Here is a 6,000-nt window from a genome sequence, read left to right as displayed (position 1 = left end):
CTCTGAAGGCGAAACACATTTGCAAAAGCATCTGAGTATAAAAAGGACTGTAGAAGACAAAAGACTTAAAAATGGCTGTGGTTAAAGAGCTGATGAGAATTCTTTATAATATAGTTAACAAGGAAGTTCAGTCACTTCTGTGACCCATAGCACTTCAAGATAATCACATGCCAGAGCATACCAGATTTTTAGGAGTTTTATACAATATGTAGAACACTTATTTTAATAACATATCTATACAAATATAATTTAAGAAAGTTTAGCATCACTTATCTGACAATGCCTCACATATAATTTAACATACCACATAAGCCTAATTGATTTAGTATCTTTCTTTTACCATGAGAAAGTATCCTTTGAAATATTCTAGGGAGCCTCTGGAAAACTTTAATTATATTGTGGTCGAAGCCTTCATTTTAGAATTTGATTTTGGGAATTATGTAAAAAAAAAAAAAAAGTTTTTGTAAACACTTAATCCAATAGGATCACAGTTCACGGGATCCCTGGGTGGCGCAGCGGTTTGGCGCCTGCCTTTGGCCCAGGGCGCGATCCTGAAGACCCAGGATCGAATCCCACGTCGGGCTCCCGGTGCATGGAGCCTGCTTCTCCCTCTGCCTGTGTCTCTGCCTCTCTCTCTCTCTCTGTCTCTCTCTGTGGCTATCATAAATAAATAAAAAAAAAAAAAAAAAAAAAAAAAAGGATCACAGTTCACTGTGAAACAGCTATCTGTTTAACCAAAGTGACCATTAAAGACTTCCCAGGCAAATATAGAAAGTTACATAGTTCTGAGCAAAACCTTAGCTCTTTTAGGAACGCCTGGGTGGCTCAGTGGTTGAGTCTCTGCCTTTGGCTCAGGTCATGATCCTGGGGTCCCAAGATCAAGTCCCACATGGGGTTCCCCACAAGGAGCTGCTTCTCCCTCTGCCTGTGTCTCTGCCTCTCTATGTCTCAAGAATAAATAAATAAAATCTTTTTTAAAAAACCCCAAAACCATAGTTATTTTAACATTAGGAGACTTTATTTTTTTAAGCGATCAAAGACCTGATGATAAAGATATCATGAAGCCCAGGAAATTATTTTGATAAAACATAAAATCCTTACTTTCTAGGTAGAAAATTTAAAAGAAAGACGGAGGAAAAAACCTTTTACAATCTCTTTTCAAGAATAGGCTAAAAAAAGAAAAAAGAGTAGGCTAGTAGTTTAAAAAACTTTCTTTTTAATAGATGAAGGGAATTTAAGTTCTAATTTTATGTAAGTATGCTATTAATATTGTTACCAAAACCCAAGTTTAGCTGCTCTACGCTCTAAAGTCAACACTTGAGAGACAAGTGTTAGTTGGAAAGGAAATTTGCCTTATTCAGAAAGCCTCAAGCTGGGAAGATAGAGGACAAATGTTCGAAAACCATCTCCCAAACCCTGAGCCCAGCAGGGAGGTTTTTTTATTTTAAGATTTTATTTATTTATTCATGAGAGACAGAAAGAGGCAGAGACAGAAGCAGAGGGAGAAGCAGGCTCCCTGCAGGAAGCCCGATGTGGGACTCCATCCTGGGACCCTTTGGGACCCCGGGATCATGGCAGGGGAAGCATTCTTAATGTGATCTCAAGCCGACTTGCTGGTAGGCCAGGCTAGTCTCTATCATGGTGAAGCTCAATCCTCTAGGGACATCCGGTTCCTTGTTTCCCCAGGGTCCCTGTTCTGTTGAAATCCCAAAGAAATTATATTTGGTTAAGGTATAAACTAGAGGACACAGGCCAGAGAGATATGGAGCCTTTAGTTTGCTTGGGAAACAATTATATAAAAGAGCTTATTTTAAAAATGCTTGTAATAAATTTATTGAGTCTTATCTGGTTTGACCACACCTAAAATTTCTTTTCCCAATTCCTTGTTCATAAACCAACAGCTTCTCTTTTTGCATTCAGATTTTGCCCTTTGTTTTCCTTTTTTAAGTAATCAGCCTCACTTGAGGACAAAATTGCTTTTTTTTTTCCCAATAAAAGTGTAAGTTTATTCATCCTTTCGTTTACTGAAAGCACATGTTCTACCTTTTTTTTTTTTGGCATATGGAGAAGTTTTCCTTATTTTAAGTAGCTTTAACCACATGTATATTTTAGCCCTTAGGAACTTTAATTTTCAGTGAAAACCAAAAGTAAACAACTGTGAACTGTCTGTTCCACCAATATTCTTTAGATTGGGAAATTTATGAATACATTTCAGAATTTCTAGAAACATGCCTCTTTGTAGTGCAATCTTTTAGTAAGGCGCAGATAATGTTTACTAGCAGACCCCAATTTATCTTTAGTTTTTCTGAAAGGGAAACAAAAGCAAATAAACCTATGTTTAATAATATTTTATCTTGTTTTGAAATTATCTAGCTATTCAATGAATTTTTCTCATTTAACCTAACTTCCTAAAACTTTAAAAATTTTAGGTTGCCAAAAAGATTTAGGAAAACTAAGTTTACCTACAACCTCTCTCTTATTTATATTTATTCAGTTTGCTTGTTTATAACATTTATGCTTAGGTTACCCAGAAAAGTTCTTGAGACCTCAAAATCAATCATTCTCTGAAGGTGTGTGTGTATGTGTGTGTGTGTTTTAACATTTTATAATTGTAATAGCATCAACTTACTTGGATTTAAATAAACCCAGGAAGAATAAAAGCTTTAATTTAATACTGATAAGTCTAAGGACACATCTATTTTAATTAAGCCAAGAACCTTAAATCAGCTTTAATACCAAATATTTTCCCCACGTCACACAAACTTGAAATATATTTGGGCTAGTTTCTGTCTTAAAGTTTTAGAATGCCCAGTCTTTACAAGTACTTGCCTTCAAACCAACTAAATAGAGCTCTTGTGCGCATGTTAGCAATACCATCCAGAGGTAGAAGAGTACCTCACATTTACTATATATATATATACATATATATATATATATATGTATATATATATATATATTTATATTTATATAAATTATATATATTTACTATATATATATATCGATCCATCAATCTGTCTATATAGACACACATAGAAATATCCCATACAGACCGTTGAAAATAAAGATCTTATATTTGTGGAGAGGACATTATAGGCCTGATTCCTAAGTGCCTCCTTCCTTGTCACCCCCAGCCCCCACCAGCAACTTTTGTTTCCTTTTAAGAAGAAACTTCTGCCTAAAGTTTGAATTTTTTTCTTTTTTTCAAGATTTATTTATTTATTTTAGAGAATGCAGGGAATGAGTGGGGAGGGACAGAGGGAGAGGCTGTGAGAGTCTTACGCAGACTCCACCCTGAGTCCAGAGCCCAACCCAGGGCTCAATCTCCTGACCCTGAGACCAAGATCTGAGCTGAAACCGAGAGTCTGGTTTGGGGATTGATAAAGATAGGTAAGCTTTGACTTGTTTTAGAGTTGCATTTCTGGTTTTGTAGAGATTTATAAAAGGAAGACTGTTGTTTTTAATTTTCCCAGAAGAACTGGACTATACCCTGAATATCAAGGGACTGACTCACCTTTTAAACTAAACTTGCTTCTTTATATCAGGGAGATTTCTAAGGTGGGAATAAAAAGATTTATGCCTTTGTAAAGTCTGTATAAAACATTTTATTTTATTTATTTATTTTTTAATTTTTATTTATTTATGATAGTCACAGAGAGAGAGAGAGAGGCAGAGACATAGGCAGAGGGAGAAGCAGGCTCCATGCACCGGGAGCCTGATGTGGGATTCGATCCCGGGTCTCCAGGATCGCGCCCTGGGCCAAAGGCAAGCGCCAAACCACTGCGCCACCCAGGGATCCCTGTATAAAACATTTTAACAAAAGTTTTTTTTTTTTTTTCCCTGAGTACTTAATTCAACCTTGGCTTCTGTTAGCCCCTGAATTTTGGCTTTTTATAGATCGTTTGTAGAAAGGCCTAGGTTGTGTGTGTGTGTGTGTGTGTGTGTGTGTGTGAGAGAGAGAGAGAGAGAGAGAGAGAAGGGGGGATTCTTGCAGGGGAGGGGTGATCTTGCTAAGTAGCCACACAGTATAACCATGGGCTGAAAGAACTCACTTTAGCATCCAGTCAAGGTCTCTGTGAATGGGATTGTAAATAGCCATTAATCTTCCTTATTTCTCTAAACTTGGTAGGATCTTTGGAAAGTAGAGCTTTAGAACTTAAAATATATGCTGTCCAAGAACATGAATTCTTTGCAGTTTTGGAGATGGTCTAGGCTACCCCTGCGAAGGACATTGCATAGGAATGCCTAAAGCTGGCAGAAGCTGATTACAGCAGAGCAAGACCTATGGCCCGCCCAGGAGCTGCTCAACTAATTCCTCAGCTTTCAGCATTTAGATGAGCAGCTTTGTACATTATGAACCTACAGATTTGGCCCAAGTGCTTTCTGAAAATCTTGTAGGAAAAGGTAATTTAAAACAGGAAGATGGTTGCATTTTAAAGATGGGGAATTTTTGTTGGATGTAGATGTTAATTTTTGTCCTAAGCCTTATCTCTGTCTTTTTTATTGTCAAGGGACACCCAAAGGCTAGCTATTATACCATTAAGACATTTGAGAGCTTTCTATAATTTTTTCTTTTAATTATAGCCACCCTAAAGGGTCCATTGTCTGGTTGTTGATGAGTAGGGTTTGATTAATTTTAATAGTGACTCAAACCAGTAAGCCTTTTTGTGGAAATACCTGAGGGTCAGTGACTTTCCAGGTTTAGAATATAGATGCAGGAGGCATCCCTGGAGAAGGCATAAATGATGTAGCCTCCATGATCCAAAATTCACTTCCCAAAATAGCCTATGAAAGCAAAGACCTTTATTGCACAGGTATATATGGTGTCTCTGGTTCTCCAGAAATGTGAGATGCCTGTAGTCATCTATACGAATACTAATCTATGACACTGGGCAGGTACTGCTGAAATGGGATTTTTCATCACTAACAAGCAACGAGGGCCAGGACAACAAAAGGTCCCTCATGCGCTGACACCTCCTAGGATAAACTCCCCCTGATAGCCGGTGCAGCTGCACAAATCGAGTGATGCTTGTAACTGCATGTCTTGGAACCCCAGTCTATTCAACTAGCTGTCAAGATGCACCCTGGTAAGTGTACCCTCTGGGAGGCAGAGGCTAGAGAGAATATCGTCACTGGCCACAAAGCCAAACTCTTAGAACATACAACAAGACAAAAGGAACAACCTTATTTGTTTTTTACACAGGAGATCCATGGCAAAGTTTGTCTAAAAGGAGAGCCAGTCTGATGAGAAAAATTAACTCATCCATCTGTGAGCTGGTTTGAGCAGCAACCTCCTAGGGCCTATGCCTGTGTCCTGCTCTATGGCAATTTCTTTGTATGACAAATGACACAAGAGACAAAGACAATCTCTAGGAGGAAATAAGTCAGTAAAATCAAGAGTACTCTACCAAATTTACCAAGAGTCACTAAACAACTACTTCCACAATATATTGTGCTGCTAATCTAAACAGAGAAAAAGATTCTCACCATTCTTGCTCCATTGGATTCCACAGACAGAGATCCCAGGAGCCTATTATGGTAAAAAATCTTACCTCTGCCCACGTCTACCAGACTCCCAGGATCTCAAAACTGCAGAATTTTCAGAACAAGTATCCAGTGGAAGTTTATCCTGCAAACTAGGCCAGCTGTTGGGGAGGAAAAATTTTCCTTTACCCGTCAAGACACTTCCAGGTCTAAGAATTAAATCAACACAAGAAAGTTTAATAGGAGAAGAAAACTCACAATGTTTTGGTGTTTTTTGTTTTTAAAGATTTTATTTGTTTAGGAGAAAGAGAACAAGTAGGGAGTAGGGACATAAGAAAGGGAGAAAAAGATTCCTTGCTGAGCAGGGAGTCCAACCTGGGGCTCGATCCTAGGACCCCAAGATCATGACCTAAGCCAAAGACAGATGCTTAACTGACTGAGCCACCCAGGTACCCCCAACACCAAAGTTTTATTATGTTTGTACGGAGGCCCAATAATGAAACCGAGACTCAAAGAAAT

The 6,000-nt window shown here is 38.1% G+C and overlaps 1 protein-coding gene across 2 annotated transcripts in view; it reads left to right on the top strand.

Moving 5' to 3' along the window:
* Positions 1-3,267: 3,267 nt before the first annotated feature.
* The window catches only part of GCNT3 (glucosaminyl (N-acetyl) transferase 3, mucin type), a 52,775-nt gene continuing 50,042 nt past the window's right edge, over positions 3,268-6,000 (top strand). The window contains exon 1 of one of the 2 annotated variants that reach the window (XM_041743975.1): positions 3,268-3,387. The gene's annotated coding sequence lies outside the window, so the exon portion shown is untranslated. Of the gene's footprint in view, positions 3,388-4,893; positions 5,085-6,000 lie in introns of those variants that run through there. The other variant, XM_041743976.1, reaches the window with a different exon arrangement.

The sequence above is a fragment of the Vulpes lagopus genome, chromosome 2, assembly GCF_018345385.1.
Source record: "Vulpes lagopus strain Blue_001 chromosome 2, ASM1834538v1, whole genome shotgun sequence".
In the NCBI taxonomy this organism is placed as follows: Eukaryota; Metazoa; Chordata; class Mammalia; order Carnivora; family Canidae; genus Vulpes; species Vulpes lagopus.
Note: the sequence above shows the minus strand (reverse complement) of the source record. Positions and strands in the feature narration are given on the sequence as shown.